The sequence below is a fragment of the Mirounga angustirostris genome, unplaced genomic scaffold, assembly GCF_029215605.1.
Source record: "Mirounga angustirostris isolate CCGP_5_RB_7025 unplaced genomic scaffold, mMirAng1.0.hap1 SCAF_6, whole genome shotgun sequence".
NCBI lineage: Eukaryota > Metazoa > Chordata > Mammalia > Carnivora > Phocidae > Mirounga > Mirounga angustirostris.
The window spans coordinates 41,734,943-41,757,891 of record NW_026991714.1 but is presented as its reverse complement, the minus strand read 5'-3'; positions in this window follow the sequence as shown (position 1 = coordinate 41,757,891).

The window sequence follows — 22,949 nt, the reverse complement described above, 5'->3', positions numbered from 1 at the left end:
GGAAATGGTGTTACCAGAGCCCACCTGAGAGCCACAGCCATGGGCATGACTGTGCTTGGTAGACTTGTGGCTGGAACTATGGCTGAGCAGGAAGCAGGAAGAACTTTTCCCATCCTCAGGTCTCACGAATCTGCATACTTTTGCCAAACACAACCAGGAGCCAGAAGGCAAGAAAGCCCTAGTGCTACAGACCATGGAGTTCAGGTTCAAGAGCACACAGCAGGGCAGCAAAGAACAGAGAACATATTTGGGGCAAATGGAGATTACTCAGCACCTCAATATTTCTGGTTCCTCTCCTTCCAGGCCCAAGGTAGGGACTTATATTCTCTGCCAAGCCCTTAAGTCAGGTCAATGTCACTTCGAGACGTAAGTGATCACATTCCCCCTTCAGCCTACTGTAATGACCAGGGACACTTCAGAACATAATGACGTGGTCTGCCTGGGTCCTAATGTGATAAGCATGTGGAGTAGAATCCCCTGTTGTCCCACAGTGGACATATAGCAAAAACAAAAAAGATAAGCCCTGAAATTGGGGGTTATTTGTTACTGCAATTTGATCTAGTATGTTCTGACTGATACACTTCCTCTGCTAAAATAGCATCCTCCCTCACCCTTATACCTTACTATGCCTTGTTTTTTTCATCAGACTTATCACCACCTGTAAACTTCAATAGTTGTTACTTGTCTGTCTCCCTCCTCTAAAATGTAAACCATGGGACTTTGTTTGGTTCACTATTAATTCTCAGCACTTAGAACAGTACCTGGTAAATAGCAGATGCCAAAATTCTTTGTTGTTGAGATGAATGAATAAATGGGCTCATAAGAACCAACATGACTTAGGCACATTCTCAGGAATTGTATATGGACAACTCTGAGGAAGTGAAAGATAAAACAATTCACTAAGTTCACCCAGCTTAAGTCATGAGGTGAGTCGTGAAGGCATTTTGACTCCAGAGCCCAAGCGTTTGACCACTCTGCCTTGCCACTTCCCAGTATGAAGGGGGCTTGGTGGGGAAGCACAGGAGAGGCCATCCAGGCAAAGGTCAGAGGTCAGAAAGAGCTGGGGTATTCCACATAAGTATTAGTTATGGCTGGAGCCAAGAGTGACAACCAATAAACTACCCAGGATAACAGGGAAAATTAGGAACTTTGCTTGGCTATGTAAAAATAATGCTAATTACAGTCATTTATGTGAATTGCTTACCATTTCTGCCTAATTATCAGGCAGTACAACAATTAGGTAGATCTTTAACTAATGTCAATCTAACTTTGTTTTAAGTTTTATTTGATTATAACTGTAAAAGCTAAAAATAAGAGCTTAGTCCAACAATGAGTTTGTTGTTCATGAAAACTAATTCCTTGCCCAGAATTTAAAATTAGAAAGGAGCTACCTGGTCTTTTTTTTTTTTTTTTTTACTTTTTTTTTTAATATTTTTATTTATTTATTGACACAGAGAGAAAGAGAGAGAGCACAAGTAGGCAGAGGGAGATAGGAGGAGCAGGTCCCAGCCGAGCAGAGAGCCTGACACGGTGCTAGATCCCAAGACCCGGGGATCATGACCTGAGCCACCCAGGCACCCCCAGAAAGGAGCTACCTGGTCTTTACCAGTTATTACCTGTACTATTTAGTGATCTTCCAGGAATAAGGGTTTCACCAGGACTAGAACGTCCTTGAGGCAGGTACTGTCTAATTTTTCATGGTATCATTATCCTCTCCCCACCTGAGCCCAGCTCAGCCCTGACTGGGGGGTAGGGGTGGCCTCTGTGCCAGTGTTCATCTGTTAGTGCTCTCTTTCTAGAAAAGATGGTCCTGGCTCATGTGTCTGAGTCTCCTCTCACTGTCTGGAGGCTGAGGATGCGAGATCGGCTGGAATGTGCCAGGTCTATAACAACGACAGACAGTGGCGGGAGCATTTCCTAAAACCCTGTAATAGGCCTTTAGAGGAGGTGCGGTGAGGGTAGGAGAGAGCATTTGGTGGCCTAAAGCTAGCTGAGAACCAACAAAATGTTATAATAGAGAGGCCAGCTGTTCCCCAGTGTCCATTTTTGCCTTCTAGGCAAAGTTTTAGCCAGGCATATGGCATCCCAGATGAAGGCCATATTTCTAGGCTTCTTTGCAGCTAGGTGTGGCCAGTAGGAAGTCAGCAGAAGGGATGTGTGCAAATTCAAGACCATGCATCGAAGAGAGAAGAAATGAAACTCCCTTCCTGTTTCTCCTCTTTCCTCTGGCTGATATACAGGCAGGATGTTAGAGCTTAGCAAGCCTCCTTGGACCGAGGATACAATGCAGGTGTTGAGATGACAGAGTAGCAGGATCAAAGGAGTCAGAGCTGTGGGGCTGAGAATCACACCACTACAGAGCCGTTCCGCCATGCATATGCAACAGATGTAAGTCACCGTAAGAGCACAGAAAATAGTAAAATGTGGTAAAATAACTAGAAAGTGGTTCTGAGTATTTGTTACTTTGCTTTTAATATATTTTATTCCCTTTCAAGTTTATATAATTTAATTTTTAATGAGGCCTATGTTTAACAACCAGCTCTTAAGATTTCTGAAGATTTGTGCCCGCTCCAGCTTCGGGTCTTTGTTAGAGTAACAAAATCTGCATCCTAACTAATACAAAGGTGATGGAGGAAGTGGGAAATAGGTTGAGATCATGTTCTCCGATGTATGTGATATACAACTCAGCCCCTGGATGACCTGGGGTTACCTGAAAAATGATATTGTTCCAGGGATAACTTTAAAAAACAACAACAAAATTCTACAACTTCTATCAGTTATTATTTGAAAAAATTTCTTACAGCCTAACTCCAACTTAAAGATACCCCTATCTGTGGAGAGCTGCTGTTCCAGATGATTGTTGAGAGCCTCCCTGCTCCAAAGCCCAGTCTTCCTACATAGCTCGCTTGAGCATTTCTGCCTCTTTCCCATCCGCTTCTCTTGGGATCTTCTCTTACCAGTGTAAGGGCCAAGAGGACATTGCTCTGGTGAGAGGCATAGGACCTGACCTAACCTCTCACTTTTACAAAACACAGAGCGAAAGGCAAGTATTAGCCATTCATTCAATAAATGAGCACAGATTAAGTGGACCAAAACGTGTCTCAGAATAATGTGTTTAGTAGAATCCCACTTGTTAACAGTAAGAAAGGAAGCAAGGGAGGGAGGGAGGGAGGGAGGGAGGGAGGAAGGAAGGAAGGAAGGAAGGAAGGAAGGAAGGAAGGAAGGAAGGAAGGAAGGAAGGAAGGAAGGAAGGAAAGGGAGAAAGAAAGAAAATCTCTAGTCTCATTCTACTAGACTTTAGGAACACAAAAAAGTAATTCAGAATCAGCTCCTGTTTTTAAGAATCTTACGCCTAGCAGGGAAGACAGATGACTAACTAAGTATAATTCACTAGGTTTGCTCTATGGTAGAGACGCATAGCCCTAGCAGTTCTTCTTCTGTTGCTAGAGAAGGTAGCAAACAGGCATGGAGAGGAAGTATGTGGGGGGGAAAGTGGACTTATGTGCACATCCCAGCTCCATGACTCACAGATCTGAGATCTTGAATAAATTACACAACTTCTCTAAGTCCTGTTCCTCATCCTGATACCTTGATGGGGCAGTCACTAGTGCTCGATAACCATTAGAACACATGAGGAAATGAAGGATCGAGAAACATGAATGATTCATCCAAGACCAAACTATAGTGGATGACAAATCCAGAATTCCAAACCAGGGGTGTGATCCCCAGGGTGCCTTGAACACAGTAAGAACCTTGAGTTTTCTAGGTGCTCAATAAATGCTTGTTGAATTAAGACTGAATTTCTGGAAAATTCCATACATTCCCATACCTTCTCCCTTTAACTACAGTCCCCCATCACTGCCTCGTGGCAGACAGTCCCTCCCTTGCTGTCCTGCCTGCCACTTCCTTGCTGTATATTCAATAAACTTCTATCTCCTTAAAAAAAAAAGAAAGATTGAATTTCTAATTTAAAGTCAACTTTTTCATCATAGACTCATTTAAAACTAAAATAGTAATTCAAAGGGGCACATATACCCCAATGTTTATAGCAGCAATATCCACAATACCCAAAATATGGAAAGAGCCCAGATGTCCATCAACAGATGAATAGACAAAGAAGATGAGGTATATATATACAATGGAATACAACTCAGCCATCAAAAAGAATGAAATATTGCCATTTGCAATGACGTGGATAGAGCTTTTATGCTAAACGAAATAAGTCAATCAGAGAAAGATAAATACTGTATGATTTCACTCATGTGTGGAATTTAGGAAATAAAACAGATGAGGGCGCCTGGGTGGCTCAGTTGGTTAAGCAACTGCCTTCAGCTCAGGTCATGATCCTGGAGTCCCAGGATCGAGTCCCGCATCGGGCTCCCTGCTCGGCAGGGAGTCTGCTTCTCCCTCTGACCCTCCCCTGTCTCATGCTCTCTCTCTCTCTATCTCATTCTCTCTCTCAAATAAATAAATAAAATCTTTAAAACAGATGAACATAGGGGAAGGGAAGGAAAAATAAAATAAGATAAAACAAGAGAGGGAGACAAACCATAAGAGACTCTTAACTATAGGAAACAAACTGAGGGTTGCTGGAGGGGAGGTGGGTAGGGGGATGGGGTAATTGCATGATGGGCATTAAGGAGGGCATGTTGTAATGAGCACTGGATATTATATGCAACTGATGATTCACTACATTCTACCCCTGAAACTAATAATACAGTGTATGTTAACTCAGTTGAATTTAAATAAAAAATCAAAATAAATGAAATTTAAAAATAAAGATAAAGGCTTTTAAAAAAACTAAAATTAGGGCGCCTGGGTGGCTCAGTCGGTTAAGTGACTGCCTTCGGCTCAGGTCATGATCCTGGAGTCCCAGGATCGAGTCCCGCATCAGGCTCCCTGCTCAGTAGGGAGTCTGCTTCTCCCTCTGACCCTCCTCCCTCTCGTGCTCTCTGTCTCTCATTCTCTCTCGCAAATAAATAAATAAAATCTTAAAAAAACAAACAAACCTAAAATTAAATTAAAAGAATAAATCATTTAACCATAACACTTAGGAAAGGCAAGACAGAGAGAGGTCAATGGACTTCCCAAGATCTCACAGCAGGTGGGGCCAGCCCCCAGGTCTCCCACCTCCTATCACTCCACCCCACCCAGGTTCAGAGATCCCCTCCTGCTGTTACCTGCACATCTCCCCTCTCTCCAGCCCATGACACTAGTGATCACTCACTCATCAAACCTATCCTCCTTGAGCTTTCAACACGCCACTTGCTCCTAATTTCCCTCCCACTTCACTGTCAGCTCCCTCCAGTGTCCTGTCTGGCCAGCTCCTTCTCTACCCCTGCGATATTTTCTGTGGCTTTGGAGGAACTTGGACTTCCCTGTGCCTCTGGAAAGCTAGGTCAGGCCAGGATGGGCACTAGAGTGGATTTGAACTCCTGAGGCCAAGAGTTACCCACTATCTTGGGCTGCCTCTTTGGAACAAGACATACAGCAGACCCCCTGGGCTGAATCCTCTCAACAATAGTTGACAGACCTTGGTTTGATGTAAACCTACAAGATGAGGAAAATGAATCTGCGTACATATTTTCCTTCTTACATCAACATTCAAGTTCAGTTTGCTTGTGGCCCACATCCTGTGCAGTTGGGTCTAGAGTCTACAATGTTCCCAGCCCCTTCCTTCTTGTTTTCATTTGAAAATGAAATGTTGCTCCATGTGCCATTGATCACATTGAGCTTTGCATTTTTCTCTGGGCATTTTTCTCCACAGTCGCAAATGCCCCTTTAAAGTCTTCGAGATGGTTTTGGCAAACACCCAGGCCAAAACCCCACACCTCCTGAGATTTCACTCCCTCGTGCCAGCAACCCCTCACTCTGGTGTGTCAAGTCCACCAATTCCGTACTTCGAAAGCCCCCCACAAAGCCAGCCCCTCCCATCCTGCGACCTCCCTTCTTTCCCCAAGTCACAACCTTCAACAGGAAGGAGGGATGAAAACACCCCATGAGCCCCCAAGTCCTTCTATTTCTTACTCAAAATGTCAGGGTCTGGGGAGACACGCTCGAGGTTTGTTTTTTACTCTGGACTGGATTGTTTTTCCTGTGTGAATCAGCAGAAGGGGGCAGTCATGAGAGACTTGAACCGCATGCTAAACCCTGTCACATTCCAAATTAAAAGAGATGACGGAAATGTGAGTGATTTGTAAGTAGTAGAGTACCAGTAAGATATTAGATGGTAACAGTTATTTGAGATGAGCCACCCAGGAGGATGGTGGACTATCTCCATTTTAGTCCTGTCAGATCCGATACAGTATCGCTGATTTTATACCTTAAGGGGAGGGGTCGCCAATCCTCGTAACACTACCTCCAGGGAGCCCACCAGGATACCTCCTACCTTCCAGATAGTGCCTGCAGACATTGTTCTGTTGGGAGAGCATCTGTTCAGCCAGGTAGACTAAACAGCTCTTGGATACACCTTTGTTTTCTCTGATTTGCCACTCTTACGCCCTTGAGCTCCTGTTATATCACCAAAGACCTGCCCCTCCCACCACTAGTTAAATGGCCAAGACCTTCCCACACAAGGGCTTCTTGACCAGTGACTTTGCTTCACGGGTTTGCAAAATAACAAATGCAGTTAACATTTATTAAACAGTGAATACATCTGATTTAATTTGATCCTTACATCTATGCTGTGATATCATTAACACATTACACTTCAGAAAATTGGGACTGAGAGAGGTTAACTGTCTTTATTAAAACCCCAAGCTAGTAAGTGGGAGAGCTGAGATTTGAACCCATGGCTGTATCATCAAAAGCTCATTCTCTTAGCCATTTTGTTAGCCCCCTCATAACTTCAGAGCTAAGAACACAAGTGGTTTATAACTAACTAAAAACCGAGCCCCCAACCCTTTATTCTAGGGAGACCAGGTGAGGAGCCAAGCTCCCTTGCTCAAGCCACAAGCCCCACTTAGATTGCTCAGACAACATCTGCTGCTTCTCAGACTTTCAAGCACACGGGAATCACCTGAAGATCTGGTCCAGATGCAGGGTTCTGACTCTAGGTACAGTGAGCCTGAAAGTTACAGTCCTAACAAGCTCCCAGGTGCTGCTATGCTGCCGATCTAGGTATCACACTCTGAGTATGAAGTCTTACAGGTCTGGTGTTCTGACTCAACTAACTGTGAGCAGCTGATCAGACCATCCGCCAAGGCCGGTTTTCTGGGCGGGAGGAACAGCAAGAGCAAAGACCTAGAATTCTCGGCGTGGATGGTATGTGCTGTCAAAGGATTTCAGGCAATCAGCAGGGCTAGGACCCAAGGCACATGGAAGAATGCAGTAGAACACAAGTCTTAGAAAACAAGTCTGGAAGGAAAAATTTGGACTGAGAACAGCCTCGACTATGATGCTAAGACATTAAAGAGTCAAATTTACACATCTTTTCAACCACACCTCTCTTATGGTGAAATTATCCATTTCTAGCTTCTTAATATCTATCCACCTTATTAGAAATAAGATGTGAAGTCTTGGAATTGTCTTTGTATCCCCTAAATTGCCTTTCACCTGGCCATCTTCAGTAATGAGTAGAGAATGGGAAACACTGGAGTTCTCTGAAACAGGAATGGAAGGACTCTGTGTCGCAGACATTAGGAATGGTGGACAGGGAGATGGGTTAGGAGCTTGTCCCAATAGTCTAGGGGTGGAATAACGAGGCTGGAACAAAGATGATGACTGTGGGAGTGGATGGAAAGCAGAGAGGCATTCTGGAAGCAATCAGACTGTGTTCTCATTGCCACCCCTCTGCCCCATCCTTCTGGCTCTCTTCGCCCTGTGCTGTTCTTCAGAAGATGGACCCCTGTGGATTGCATCATCCAGGCAAACTTTCCTTCTGCTTCCGGTTGAGCTCAGCCAATGAGAGGCACCAGTAGGAGACTGGGGAGGGAAGAAATGGAGGACAGAGATCGGGGTATTTCTTTCTATGCCCCCTGACCCTTTGCTTCCTCCCTACATTACCAAGGTTTTGGCAGTGGCTGCATTCATCTATGACCAGAGCTTTAGTAGGGCAGTCCCTTTTCCATGTTGCTTGGGCCCCACAGCCTGTAAGGTTGGGATGCTAACCTATAGGATAAAATAAATGGCCAATGTATGGTGTTACTTCCCCAAAGTCAGATAACCCAGGGCCCGGAGCCAAGAGGCAAAGGTGAGAATGGCCCTCTTGCTACCTAATAACACACTTTAGGGATTTTTGGGGGGGCTCAGTGAATATGACACATGCTTCCCGTGGCCTACCTGTTGGATTCCCCCACAGGTGCAGGAGACAGTCCCAGCATGCCGTTAAGCTGCTTCTCTGCCAAAGGGCTTTCTCCAGCATTGAGGGAGCTTGCTCCACCCCAGACAGTCTAGAAGTCAAGGAAAAGTTACTCTCTAGGTGGAAACCCTCTGCCAGTGAGGGATGGGAGTAAAGCTCCAGCCTCCCTGTTCGCTGGTAGGATGATTCTTAAGTGAATTCCACACCATTTCTCAGAGGGTCTCCCACAGGACCAAACCCAGTTGCCCACAGGAATCTGCTCATTCATTCACCCTTTATTGGCTTTTCTCCCTTTCCCATGCCCTCCCTCTTATTTTCTGGGATCACCTTTCAAAGAAACTACTTGCACCCAGGGCCCCGTCCCAAGGTTGGTTTTGGAGGAACCCCAACTAACAGAGTGCCTTTGGAGCAAGGCTTCCCGCAGAGAACACGGTCTGAGCTACATTCAGTTGGCAGCTGAGCCCGCCCCTGGCCACTTGGGGCTAAATGGACAGTCAGAGGGCAGAGCTGCTAAATGCACAAGAGGCACATATTGGGGCAAACACTGCATTCCCTTCCCCTCCCAGACAACTGGGAGTGTTCCTCGGCCAGTCTCACTCCCTGCCTGACCCCAGGGATGGCAGGAGTTAGTGATTAATCATTAGATACAATTGATTTAGAGACACTAGAGGCTGTGCCAGCCATGTACCTGTTTGCTCTTAGATCCATTCCCTGCCCTTCCCCTGCTTTGTCCTGTATCACAGAAGACTCATTTCCCATGCTCCTTTGCCCTCTAGCGAGCCCCGCCAGTGGGGCACTTGTGCTGGATTGGAGGGTGAAAGGAAGCAAGAAGCCTGGGGAGCTCTCCTCTTCTCTCCCCTCTGTGAATGGCCTTTCCAGCTATTGTTTGTCTCTCCCATTACTCTAGCTCTCCCTTGACCTTCCCTCTTTTCATTGTCCCAGCTCCCCGGGGACAGCCCTGGCTTCCAAACTCTGATAAGACACCCCACTCTGGGTCTCAGGGGGCAGCAGCTTCCTGCTGTGCTAGTCCCCAAGCCCCGCGATGTGCCGTTTGTCTCTTTAGCTCTTCCATTGTCTGTATAATTAAATACCCTCTGATGAAAGACTAAGAACGGCTTCTGTTTTCCTGGATGGATCCTGATGGATGAAGTGACTCGTCCAAGATCACATGACTGGTAAGTGGCAGAGCAGAATCAAACCAGTTCTGCTGCCCTGAAAGCCCTCCATTCTGTCCCCCGCTGTGCCATCCTGCCACCCTAATCGCCTCAGAGGGTTCCAGGCCTAGACATCTCACCAACGCTTCTGCTTCCCTCTGGAGCTGAGCATCTGTCATGAGACTCAGGGTTTTCATATTCGGATTCAAGGGTTATTGTGTTAGTGACCTGATTGGCCTGGATCAGAGCTCATTTAGGACCCAAAACACAACAATTACCGGGCCTGGAAGGAAGGCCTCACTTTGTTTTCGTTCATTTTCTTATTTTGCTTATCCGTGGGCAAGAAGATCTCAAGTCAATTTAGAAGTCCCCCTGCCTCACCCTACTGCATACAAGTACACCTCGAAAATCCTCTGGGTTTAAAAGAGAACTTACTTACCCAAGACTTGAAGTAAGGACAAGACGCTGTCTGAGCAAGTGCCCCCACTGGACCGCAAGGCCCACCCCACTCCACTGTCTCTGGAAGATTATATAACAGCCCCCAAGGACCCCACTGTAATTGGCGTGGGTATAGCTGTTTCTCTCCAATTCTCTTGCTGGGTGGAAATGATGAGAAATAGCACATTCCCAGCTCCTCTCAGGTAGCTCAATGTGAACCCAGATCTGAGGAAAACCACACTGCAGAATAATGAGGTTTCATCTAACGGTGAAGGGGTTATATAACTGGGAATCCGCCCATCAGCCATAACAAAACAATTGGGGAGGGTCCGAAAGACAGAGAGCTCTGTTCTGAGCTATCCATTTGCGTTCTGAGGAGGGTGGGGATGGAGATTAACAGCCCACTAAAGATGCAATTCTAAATTATTCAACTTTTTTTTTTTTAAAGATTGTATTTATTTATTTGACAGAGACACAGCGCGAGAGAGGGAACACAAGCAGGGGGAGTGGGAGAGGGAGAAGCAAGCTTCCCGCACAGCAGGGAGCCTGATGCGGGGCTCAATCCTAGAACCCTGGGATCATGACCTGAGCTGGAGGCAGACGCTTAACGACTGAGCCACCCAGGCACCCCTCTAAATTATTCAACTTGACTGTCCCCTTAGCAGTGCCGGGAGACTGGGAGGGCTCCTGGGGGGGGGCTTTTCTTTCTCCACTTTTCAGAAGCTCTCCCACTCTCCTCACATCAAGCTCAGGCCTTGTCTTTCTACTTCCCTCTCTGACCTCCCAGAACAGTTATTATCAGCACTGCTGGCCCTTAAATATTTCTACCTGACTCAGAAAGGGATGTAGGAAAGGGTCAGAAAGGGTGATCATTCCCACATTTGAGAAAGAGAGAGAGAATGAGAGAACAAGAAAGATCTCTATGTCTTAACATCAGAACAGAAATAAATAATGAGCTTTATTCACCAACCTGACAATAGAATGAGCTTTGGTACAAAAGCCTATATCCAAACCAGTTGTTACCAAAATTCTGTCAGAGCAGGTGGATGACAAAGGATTACCTCACACACGTAGGCACACTCACTCTCCACAGACAAAAGTGAAAATTAAACACAGACAGAAAAGACAAATCAATACTACTAGTAAGTACCATAGCTCATCAGATATTAAAATCTCCCAAGGACGTTTTGGGGCACCTGGGTGGCTCAGTCAGTTAAGCATCCGACTCTTGGTTTCAGCTCTGGTCACAATCTCACGGGTTGTGAGATTGAGCCCCACGACAGGCTCCCTGCTCAGTGGGGCATCTGCTTGGGATTCTCTCTCTCTGCCCCTCCCCCCACTTGAGCACACATGCTCTCGCTCTCGCTCTCTAATATAAATACAGAAATCTTTAAAAAAAGGTAATACTAAAAAGTAAAATCTCTTGAGGACATTTTAAAAGTTTATTCCCAGTTCCTGTCCCCAGAAACTGGGCTTTACTGGTCTGGGGCGGAGCCTGGAGGCCACATGCTGGCCAGCCAGGCAGTCGGGCTCTGAGCTGAGCTCAGGTAGCCACCATATCCTCCCAGGAAGGCTTGCCTGGGAACACTGTCTCCTTCATTCAAACAAAAAGGAGGAGTCCTTCGGTTCTATTCGCACCCAGTGCAAGGCAGTTCCAAGAATTGAGAAAGAACGTCACAAGATAAGGAGACATCACTTGAGATTTTAAGATTCATATGTTTTTATGTATCAAGCACTTACGTAGCATACCTATTTTCCAGACGTTTTTCTAAACACTTTACAAATGTTCATTTACGTCATTCATGCAAACTTGCTACAAATTCTCGGAGGCAGGCACTGTTATTATCACCCCATTTTCAAAGAGGGGCAAGTGATTGGCATAATATCACGCAATTAAGTGCTAGAGTCAGGATATCAACCCAGACAGCCTGACTTCGAAAGGCATACACACACACACATACACACACGCACACAAGCCATTTGAAAACTCATGTTCAACAGAACTGAACTCCTTGAGGCAAGGATGACGTGTTAGTCACCTGGCCCATAGAGCAAGCCCCCAGTAACCATCACTGGATGGAGGGCCCGCTCTGTGCCAGGCTCTGGGCTAGATACTTTCACATCGAGTTCCACATTAGCCCTCACCAACCCTGCCTCAAATATGCCTCCTCGTTCTCTTTCTTTCTCCTCATGGGAAGGTGACAAGTCTCAGACTAGGAGATATTCACAGGCACATCCCTGCTGTGCTTTTCAAACTGTTTCTGCCTTCCACGGCTGGGAGCCTTTTCTGCTTTCCAGCTCGTGGGGTCCTAGGACATGCTTTCCTTGACAGGAGGAAAGAAGGCGGAATGGGAGGTCCTAAGACAGGAGGGGAATGGAGATTCTGGCCGGAGTCGGAGCTTGAAGATTTGGGCGGGATGTCAGTTGTGTGACCTCCACACCTGGCTGCAGTATCCTCAGCAAACCCGGGCACACCGACTCACCTCGGCTCCACCTCTTGCCCATCGGTAACCAGCATGCATTTACTACAGGCAGATCCCTTTACAGGATGAGGCAAAGGAGCGTCTGAGCAATTATGCTTGGGGGAATCTGAAGTTATATTTCTCCCCAGTTCAGTTTTGCCCCCAAGATAAAGTCTTAGACTCCCTTGCTAGGCTTCCAGGCATTTCCTGGCCATGCAACGGTTTCAACACACTGTCAGCCCTCTCCATCCCAATACCCCATGATGGCCTCCTAATTGGACACCCTGTTTCTATTTATGTTCCCCCCAGTCTATTCTCAATACAGCACCAGTGCCATCCTGCTGAAACGTAAGCCAGACCATGCCTTTCTTCTGCTCAAGCCCTCTTGGGTAGGCAGAATTCTGAAATGGTCCCACTGGTGCGGGCAGGCCTGGTTTAATCAGGTAAGTCCTTTTAAAAGGTCCAGAAGTCAGAGACAAAGGAAGTCAAAGCAGCAGAATTGCCCTCAAAAACAGCCATGCTGTGGAGAGGGCCAGGTGGCAGGGAATAGCAAGTGACCTCTGGGAGCTGAGAATGGCTCCAGGCTAACAGGTAGCAAGAAAGTGGGGATCTCAGCCCTATAACAACATGGAACTGAATTCTGCCAACAACAGTGAACTTGGAAAAGGATCCCAAACCTCAGAGGAGACTGCAACTCCCACTGACACCTTGATTCAGCCTGGTGAGATCCTGAATTAAGGACCCACTGAAAACATGCCAGAAACCTGACTCTTGGAAATGGTGAGATAATAAATTTATGCCATTTTAGGGGCACCTGGGTGGCTCAGTCGTTAAGCGTCTGCCTTCAGCTCAGGTCATGATCCTGGAGTCCCAGGATCGAGTCCCGCATCGGGCTCCCTGCTCGGCAGGGAGTCTGCTTCTCCCTCTGACCCTCCCCTGTCTCATGCTCTCTCTCTCTCTATCTCATTCTCTCTCTCAAATAAATAAATAAAATCTTTAAAACAGATGAACATAGGGGAAGGGAAGGAAAAATAAAATAAGATAAAACAAGAGAGGGAGACAAACCATAAGAGACTCTTAACTATAGGAAACAAACTGAGGGTTGCTGGAGGGGAGGTGGGTAGGGGGATGGGGTAATTGCATGATGGGCATTAAGGAGGGCATGTTGTAATGAGCACTGGATATTATATGCAACTGATGATTCACTACATTCTACCCCTGAAACTAATAATACAGTGTATGTTAACTCAGTTGAATTTAAATAAAAAATCAAAATAAATGAAATTTAAAAATAAAGATAAAGGCTTTTAAAAAAACTAAAATTAGGGCGCCTGGGTGGCTCAGTCGGTTAAGTGACTGCCTTCGGCTCAGGTCATGATCCTGGAGTCCCAGGATCGAGTCCCGCATCAGGCTCCCTGCTCAGTAGGGAGTCTGCTTCTCCCTCTGACCCTCCTCCCTCTCGTGCTCTCTGTCTCTCATTCTCTCTCGCAAATAAATAAATAAAATCTTAAAAAAACAAACAAACCTAAAATTAAATTAAAAGAATAAATCATTTAACCATAACACTTAGGAAAGGCAAGACAGAGAGAGGTCAATGGACTTCCCAAGATCTCACAGCAGGTGGGGCCAGCCCCCAGGTCTCCCACCTCCTATCACTCCACCCCACCCAGGTTCAGAGATCCCCTCCTGCTGTTACCTGCACATCTCCCCTCTCTCCAGCCCATGACACTAGTGATCACTCACTCATCAAACCTATCCTCCTTGAGCTTTCAACACGCCACTTGCTCCTAATTTCCCTCCCACTTCACTGTCAGCTCCCTCCAGTGTCCTGTCTGGCCAGCTCCTTCTCTACCCCTGCGATATTTTCTGTGGCTTTGGAGGAACTTGGACTTCCCTGTGCCTCTGGAAAGCTAGGTCAGGCCAGGATGGGCACTAGAGTGGATTTGAACTCCTGAGGCCAAGAGTTACCCACTATCTTGGGCTGCCTCTTTGGAACAAGACATACAGCAGACCCCCTGGGCTGAATCCTCTCAACAATAGTTGACAGACCTTGGTTTGATGTAAACCTACAAGATGAGGAAAATGAATCTGCGTACATATTTTCCTTCTTACATCAACATTCAAGTTCAGTTTGCTTGTGGCCCACATCCTGTGCAGTTGGGTCTAGAGTCTACAATGTTCCCAGCCCCTTCCTTCTTGTTTTCATTTGAAAATGAAATGTTGCTCCATGTGCCATTGATCACATTGAGCTTTGCATTTTTCTCTGGGCATTTTTCTCCACAGTCGCAAATGCCCCTTTAAAGTCTTCGAGATGGTTTTGGCAAACACCCAGGCCAAAACCCCACACCTCCTGAGATTTCACTCCCTCGTGCCAGCAACCCCTCACTCTGGTGTGTCAAGTCCACCAATTCCGTACTTCGAAAGCCCCCCACAAAGCCAGCCCCTCCCATCCTGCGACCTCCCTTCTTTCCCCAAGTCACAACCTTCAACAGGAAGGAGGGATGAAAACACCCCATGAGCCCCCAAGTCCTTCTATTTCTTACTCAAAATGTCAGGGTCTGGGGAGACACGCTCGAGGTTTGTTTTTTACTCTGGACTGGATTGTTTTTCCTGTGTGAATCAGCAGAAGGGGGCAGTCATGAGAGACTTGAACCGCATGCTAAACCCTGTCACATTCCAAATTAAAAGAGATGACGGAAATGTGAGTGATTTGTAAGTAGTAGAGTACCAGTAAGATATTAGATGGTAACAGTTATTTGAGATGAGCCACCCAGGAGGATGGTGGACTATCTCCATTTTAGTCCTGTCAGATCCGATACAGTATCGCTGATTTTATACCTTAAGGGGAGGGGTCGCCAATCCTCGTAACACTACCTCCAGGGAGCCCACCAGGATACCTCCTACCTTCCAGATAGTGCCTGCAGACATTGTTCTGTTGGGAGAGCATCTGTTCAGCCAGGTAGACTAAACAGCTCTTGGATACACCTTTGTTTTCTCTGATTTGCCACTCTTACGCCCTTGAGCTCCTGTTATATCACCAAAGACCTGCCCCTCCCACCACTAGTTAAATGGCCAAGACCTTCCCACACAAGGGCTTCTTGACCAGTGACTTTGCTTCACGGGTTTGCAAAATAACAAATGCAGTTAACATTTATTAAACAGTGAATACATCTGATTTAATTTGATCCTTACATCTATGCTGTGATATCATTAACACATTACACTTCAGAAAATTGGGACTGAGAGAGGTTAACTGTCTTTATTAAAACCCCAAGCTAGTAAGTGGGAGAGCTGAGATTTGAACCCATGGCTGTATCATCAAAAGCTCATTCTCTTAGCCATTTTGTTAGCCCCCTCATAACTTCAGAGCTAAGAACACAAGTGGTTTATAACTAACTAAAAACCGAGCCCCCAACCCTTTATTCTAGGGAGACCAGGTGAGGAGCCAAGCTCCCTTGCTCAAGCCACAAGCCCCACTTAGATTGCTCAGACAACATCTGCTGCTTCTCAGACTTTCAAGCACACGGGAATCACCTGAAGATCTGGTCCAGATGCAGGGTTCTGACTCTAGGTACAGTGAGCCTGAAAGTTACAGTCCTAACAAGCTCCCAGGTGCTGCTATGCTGCCGATCTAGGTATCACACTCTGAGTATGAAGTCTTACAGGTCTGGTGTTCTGACTCAACTAACTGTGAGCAGCTGATCAGACCATCCGCCAAGGCCGGTTTTCTGGGCGGGAGGAACAGCAAGAGCAAAGACCTAGAATTCTCGGCGTGGATGGTATGTGCTGTCAAAGGATTTCAGGCAATCAGCAGGGCTAGGACCCAAGGCACATGGAAGAATGCAGTAGAACACAAGTCTTAGAAAACAAGTCTGGAAGGAAAAATTTGGACTGAGAACAGCCTCGACTATGATGCTAAGACATTAAAGAGTCAAATTTACACATCTTTTCAACCACACCTCTCTTATGGTGAAATTATCCATTTCTAGCTTCTTAATATCTATCCACCTTATTAGAAATAAGATGTGAAGTCTTGGAATTGTCTTTGTATCCCCTAAATTGCCTTTCACCTGGCCATCTTCAGTAATGAGTAGAGAATGGGAAACACTGGAGTTCTCTGAAACAGGAATGGAAGGACTCTGTGTCGCAGACATTAGGAATGGTGGACAGGGAGATGGGTTAGGAGCTTGTCCCAATAGTCTAGGGGTGGAATAACGAGGCTGGAACAAAGATGATGACTGTGGGAGTGGATGGAAAGCAGAGAGGCATTCTGGAAGCAATCAGACTGTGTTCTCATTGCCACCCCTCTGCCCCATCCTTCTGGCTCTCTTCGCCCTGTGCTGTTCTTCAGAAGATGGACCCCTGTGGATTGCATCATCCAGGCAAACTTTCCTTCTGCTTCCGGTTGAGCTCAGCCAATGAGAGGCACCAGTAGGAGACTGGGGAGGGAAGAAATGGAGGACAGAGATCGGGGTATTTCTTTCTATGCCCCCTGACCCTTTGCTTCCTCCCTACATTACCAAGGTTTTGGCAGTGGCTGCATTCATCTATGACCAGAGCTTTAGTAGGGCAGTCCCTTTTCCATGTTGCTTGGGCCCCACAGCCTGTAAGGTTGGGATGCTAACCTATAGGATAAAATAAATGGCCAATGTATGGTGTTACTTCCCCAAAGTCAGATAACCCAGGGCCCGGAGCCAAGAGGCAAAGGTGAGAATGGCCCTCTTGCTACCTAATAACACACTTTAGGGATTTTTGGGGGGGCTCAGTGAATATGACACATGCTTCCCGTGGCCTACCTGTTGGATTCCCCCACAGGTGCAGGAGACAGTCCCAGCATGCCGTTAAGCTGCTTCTCTGCCAAAGGGCTTTCTCCAGCATTGAGGGAGCTTGCTCCACCCCAGACAGTCTAGAAGTCAAGGAAAAGTTACTCTCTAGGTGGAAACCCTCTGCCAGTGAGGGATGGGAGTAAAGCTCCAGCCTCCCTGTTCGCTGGTAGGATGATTCTTAAGTGAATTCCACACCATTTCTCAGAGGGTCTCCCACAGGACCAAACCCAGTTGCCCACAGGAATCTGCTCATTCATTCACCCTTTATTGGCTTTTCTCCCTTTCCCATGCCCTCCCTCTTATTTTCTGGGATCACCTTTCAAAGAAACTACTTGCACCCAGGGCCCCGTCCCAAGGTTGGTTTTGGAGGAACCCCAACTAACAGAGTGCCTTTGGAGCAAGGCTTCCCGCAGAGAACACGGTCTGAGCTACATTCAGTTGGCAGCTGAGCCCGCCCCTGGCCACTTGGGGCTAAATGGACAGTCAGAGGGCAGAGCTGCTAAATGCACAAGAGGCACATATTGGGGCAAACACTGCATTCCCTTCCCCTCCCAGACAACTGGGAGTGTTCCTCGGCCAGTCTCACTCCCTGCCTGACCCCAGGGATGGCAGGAGTTAGTGATTAATCATTAGATACAATTGATTTAGAGACACTAGAGGCTGTGCCAGCCATGTACCTGTTTGCTCTTAGATCCATTCCCTGCCCTTCCCCTGCTTTGTCCTGTATCACAGAAGACTCATTTCCCATGCTCCTTTGCCCTCTAGCGAGCCCCGCCAGTGGGGCACTTGTGCTGGATTGGAGGGTGAAAGGAAGCAAGAAGCCTGGGGAGCTCTCCTCTTCTCTCCCCTCTGTGAATGGCCTTTCCAGCTATTGTTTGTCTCTCCCATTACTCTAGCTCTCCCTTGACCTTCCCTCTTTTCATTGTCCCAGCTCCCCGGGGACAGCCCTGGCTTCCAAACTCTGATAAGACACCCCACTCTGGGTCTCAGGGGGCAGCAGCTTCCTGCTGTGCTAGTCCCCAAGCCCCGCGATGTGCCGTTTGTCTCTTTAGCTCTTCCATTGTCTGTATAATTAAATACCCTCTGATGAAAGACTAAGAACGGCTTCTGTTTTCCTGGATGGATCCTGATGGATGAAGTGACTCGTCCAAGATCACATGACTGGTAAGTGGCAGAGCAGAATCAAACCAGTTCTGCTGCCCTGAAAGCCCTCCATTCTGTCCCCCGCTGTGCCATCCTGCCACCCTAATCGCCTCAGAGGGTTCCAGGCCTAGACATCTCACCAACGCTTCTGCTTCCCTCTGGAGCTGAGCATCTGTCATGAGACTCAGGGTTTTCATATTCGGATTCAAGGGTTATTGTGTTAGTGACCTGATTGGCCTGGATCAGAGCTCATTTAGGACCCAAAACACAACAATTACCGGGCCTGGAAGGAAGGCCTCACTTTGTTTTCGTTCATTTTCTTATTTTGCTTATCCGTGGGCAAGAAGATCTCAAGTCAATTTAGAAGTCCCCCTGCCTCACCCTACTGCATACAAGTACACCTCGAAAATCCTCTGGGTTTAAAAGAGAACTTACTTACCCAAGACTTGAAGTAAGGACAAGACGCTGTCTGAGCAAGTGCCCCCACTGGACCGCAAGGCCCACCCCACTCCACTGTCTCTGGAAGATTATATAACAGCCCCCAAGGACCCCACTGTAATTGGCGTGGGTATAGCTGTTTCTCTCCAATTCTCTTGCTGGGTGGAAATGATGAGAAATAGCACATTCCCAGCTCCTCTCAGGTAGCTCAATGTGAACCCAGATCTGAGGAAAACCACACTGCAGAATAATGAGGTTTCATCTAACGGTGAAGGGGTTATATAACTGGGAATCCGCCCATCAGCCATAACAAAACAATTGGGGAGGGTCCGAAAGACAGAGAGCTCTGTTCTGAGCTATCCATTTGCGTTCTGAGGAGGGTGGGGATGGAGATTAACAGCCCACTAAAGATGCAATTCTAAATTATTCAACTTTTTTTTTTTTAAAGATTGTATTTATTTATTTGACAGAGACACAGCGCGAGAGAGGGAACACAAGCAGGGGGAGTGGGAGAGGGAGAAGCAAGCTTCCCGCACAGCAGGGAGCCTGATGCGGGGCTCAATCCTAGAACCCTGGGATCATGACCTGAGCTGGAGGCAGACGCTTAACGACTGAGCCACCCAGGCACCCCTCTAAATTATTCAACTTGACTGTCCCCTTAGCAGTGCCGGGAGACTGGGAGGGCTCCTGGGGGGGGGCTTTTCTTTCTCCACTTTTCAGAAGCTCTCCCACTCTCCTCACATCAAGCTCAGGCCTTGTCTTTCTACTTCCCTCTCTGACCTCCCAGAACAGTTATTATCAGCACTGCTGGCCCTTAAATATTTCTACCTGACTCAGAAAGGGATGTAGGAAAGGGTCAGAAAGGGTGATCATTCCCACATTTGAGAAAGAGAGAGAGAATGAGAGAACAAGAAAGATCTCTATGTCTTAACATCAGAACAGAAATAAATAATGAGCTTTATTCACCAACCTGACAATAGAATGAGCTTTGGTACAAAAGCCTATATCCAAACCAGTTGTTACCAAAATTCTGTCAGAGCAGGTGGATGACAAAGGATTACCTCACACACGTAGGCACACTCACTCTCCACAGACAAAAGTGAAAATTAAACACAGACAGAAAAGACAAATCAATACTACTAGTAAGTACCATAGCTCATCAGATATTAAAATCTCCCAAGGACGTTTTGGGGCACCTGGGTGGCTCAGTCAGTTAAGCATCCGACTCTTGGTTTCAGCTCTGGTCACAATCTCACGGGTTGTGAGATTGAGCCCCACGACAGGCTCCCTGCTCAGTGGGGCATCTGCTTGGGATTCTCTCTCTCTGCCCCTCCCCCCACTTGAGCACACATGCTCTCGCTCTCGCTCTCTAATATAAATACAGAAATCTTTAAAAAAAGGTAATACTAAAAAGTAAAATCTCTTGAGGACATTTTAAAAGTTTATTCCCAGTTCCTGTCCCCAGAAACTGGGCTTTACTGGTCTGGGGCGGAGCCTGGAGGCCACATGCTGGCCAGCCAGGCAGTCGGGCTCTGAGCTGAGCTCAGGTAGCCACCATATCCTCCCAGGAAGGCTTGCCTGGGAACACTGTCTCCTTCATTCAAACAAAAAGGAGGAGTCCTTCGGTTCTATTCGCACCCAGTGCAAGGCAGTTCCAAGAATTGAGAAAGAACGTCACAAGATAAGGAGACATCACTTGAGATTTTAAGATTCATATGTTTTTATGTATCAAGCACTTACGTAGCATACCTATTTTCCAGACGTTTTTCTAAACACTTTACAAATGTTCATTTACGTCATTCATGCAAACTTGCTACAAATTCTCGGAGGCAGGCACTGTTATTATCACCCCATTTTCAAAGAGGGGCAAGTGATTGGCATAATATCACGCAATTAAGTGCTAGAGTCAGGATATCAACCCAGACAGCCTGACTTCGAAAGGCATACACACACACACATACACACACGCACACAAGCCATTTGAAAACTCATGTTCAACAGAACTGAACTCCTTGAGGCAAGGATGACGTGTTAGTCACCTGGCCCATAGAGCAAGCCCCCAGTAACCATCACTGGATGGAGGGCCCGCTCTGTGCCAGGCTCTGGGCTAGATACTTTCACATCGAGTTCCACATTAGCCCTCACCAACCCTGCCTCAAATATGCCTCCTCGTTCTCTTTCTTTCTCCTCATGGGAAGGTGACAAGTCTCAGACTAGGAGATATTCACAGGCACATCCCTGCTGTGCTTTTCAAACTGTTTCTGCCTTCCACGGCTGGGAGCCTTTTCTGCTTTCCAGCTCGTGGGGTCCTAGGACATGCTTTCCTTGACAGGAGGAAAGAAGGCGGAATGGGAGGTCCTAAGACAGGAGGGGAATGGAGATTCTGGCCGGAGTCGGAGCTTGAAGATTTGGGCGGGATGTCAGTTGTGTGACCTCCACACCTGGCTGCAGTATCCTCAGCAAACCCGGGCACACCGACTCACCTCGGCTCCACCTCTTGCCCATCGGTAACCAGCATGCATTTACTACAGGCAGATCCCTTTACAGGATGAGGCAAAGGAGCGTCTGAGCAATTATGCTTGGGGGAATCTGAAGTTATATTTCTCCCCAGTTCAGTTTTGCCCCCAAGATAAAGTCTTAGACTCCCTTGCTAGGCTTCCAGGCATTTCCTGGCCATGCAACGGTTTCAACACACTGTCAGCCCTCTCCATCCCAATACCCCATGATGGCCTCCTAATTGGACACCCTGTTTCTATTTATGTTCCCCCCAGTCTATTCTCAATACAGCACCAGTGCCATCCTGCTGAAACGTAAGCCAGACCATGCCTTTCTTCTGCTCAAGCCCTCTTGGGTAGGCAGAATTCTGAAATGGTCCCACTGGTGCGGGCAGGCCTGGTTTAATCAGGTAAGTCCTTTTAAAAGGTCCAGAAGTCAGAGACAAAGGAAGTCAAAGCAGCAGAATTGCCCTCAAAAACAGCCATGCTGTGGAGAGGGCCAGGTGGCAGGGAATAGCAAGTGACCTCTGGGAGCTGAGAATGGCTCCAGGCTAACAGGTAGCAAGAAAGTGGGGATCTCAGCCCTATAACAACATGGAACTGAATTCTGCCAACAACAGTGAACTTGGAAAAGGATCCCAAACCTCAGAGGAGACTGCAACTCCCACTGACACCTTGATTCAGCCTGGTGAGATCCTGAATTAAGGACCCACTGAAAACATGCCAGAAACCTGACTCTTGGAAATGGTGAGATAATAAATTTATGCCATTTTAGGGGCACCTGGGTGGCTCAGTCGTTAAGCGTCTGCCTTCGGCTCAGGTCATGATCCCAGGCTCCTGGGATCGAGCCCCGCATCGGACTCCCCGCTCCGCGGGAAGCCTGCTTCTCCCACTTCCACTCCCCCTGCTTGTGTTCCCTCTCTCGCCGTGTCTCTCTCTGTCAAATGAATAAATAAAATCTTTAAAAATAATAATAATAAATTTATGCCATTTTAAACCCTTAAGTTTGTGGTAATTTGTTACACAGCAAAAGAGAACTAATATACCCTCCATGCTTTCCTTCTCACTCAGACTAAAAGTTTGAACCCCCAACCTCCTATTCTGTTTGCCCTAGTTCACTCTGAGCCAGCCGCGTAGACCAGGCATACACACACCTCAGGGCCCTTGTACCTGCTATTCCTTCTGCCTGCATCCTCTTCACCAAAGATCCACATGGCTCCCTATCTCACTTCTGGGGACCTGATCCTTGCACCCACTCCACCCTGCTGCCCTTCTGTAGCATTCTTTTTTGCTTTATTCTTCCCCAAAGCTCCCTACACCTGCTAACAGACCACAAACTCACTCACTTACTTATTGTTTGTCTCTCGCCACAAGAATGGGAGCTCCCTGAGGACAGAGATTGTTTTTCTCTCTTCTGTTCACTGCCGCATCCCAAGCACCAAGCAAATACCCGGTACTTATGTGCTGAATGAATGAGTCCCCTTTAGTCCCAAACGTTCTCAGTTGTGTAGACATTATGTACTTCTCAAGGCCTAGAAGAAGTGCTACTTTCTTTATGACATCTTTCCTTCTCCAGCCTCATATATCTCCAACCTCCTAAAATAGCAACAGTCAGTGCCACAGCACTCATTTAGCAGCTAAGTATACCCAGAAGTTTTTATGGGGCTTAATAATTGCTTCCCAGATTTAAGTCT